General features: G+C 43.6%; 1 protein-coding gene across 1 annotated transcript in view; it reads right to left on the reverse strand.

Moving 5' to 3' along the window:
* diaph1 (diaphanous related formin 1) overlaps nt 1-1,036 on the reverse strand; it is a 93,956-nt gene that overhangs the window by 11,853 nt on the left and 81,067 nt on the right. The gene's annotated exons all lie outside the window — the stretch shown is intronic.

Below are 1,036 nucleotides of genomic sequence, written 5' to 3' on the forward strand. Positions count from 1 at the left end.
ATACGCACATAACTCTGCTCTCACACACACACACACACACACACACACACACACACACACACACACACACTATTTAATCCTGCAGTAAGCCATGAAGCAGATGGCCAGTGGTCTCGCCTGTCACGTCAGAGAAAGTCTCTCTCATACACTCCCCAAGCCTTGCAAAGCTCACATACACCCCTCAATGTCCATGTCCTGGAACTGCACAGACAGTTCAAAATGATGTAGGCCACGTTTTTCTCCTTCCGGGGAAACACATCTGGCACATTTCCACTTACACTAATCACATGGTTGGCTTAAACCACTGGTGGAAGCACAGAGACACACAAACCTATTTGTGAAAATGCACTAAAGGCAGTAGAGGGACCACACAATGACCTAGTGTGTTTAAAACAGGCTTATTGTTGACTGAGTGAACTTCCAACTAAAACTAGACAGTCCTGGGGCCTGTATACTCTGTAACATTGTACATACTGCTCATAGTGTTTCCATGTGAGTGTGGCCTTGGGAAACACCATTTTATGAAGCCATATATAAGTCTTCTTTCATCAAAGAAAAGTTTTACAATATTTGGTTTGTTAGCAATTAGTAACAGTGCTAATAATGGGGGAAAAACACACTTGTTGGGTTTAGTCCCTTAATGATAATCATGTGCTTTTGCCAATTCATGATTTTCCTATGGAATAGATTTATGGTTAATGGTTTATTATTGACAGTCTAAACAAAATCAATATTGAACTGGCCTCAAAACAGGGGTAAAGTCAGGCTCAGTACAACAATGCAGCACAAGCATGCGTACAGCATACAAACAGGATGATATTGCCTGAAGCAACAAAGAACATAAGACGGATTAATTAGTGTAATAGCATTAGATCATGAGCTTTTGAAGATGTCTCTTTGGATCCGATCTACATTGGAATGTGCACACACACTAACACTTCCTGTCTGACATGCATGCGCGCATGCACACACGCACGCACGCACGCACGCACGCACGCACGCACGCACGCACGCACGCACGCACGCACGCACGCAC

This window comes from Seriola lalandi, unplaced genomic scaffold, assembly GCF_002814215.2.
Source record: "Seriola lalandi dorsalis isolate HSWRI2012SDOR001 ecotype SW California unplaced genomic scaffold, Sedor1 jcf7180002054569, whole genome shotgun sequence".
NCBI classification, from domain to species: domain Eukaryota; kingdom Metazoa; phylum Chordata; class Actinopteri; order Carangiformes; family Carangidae; genus Seriola; species Seriola lalandi.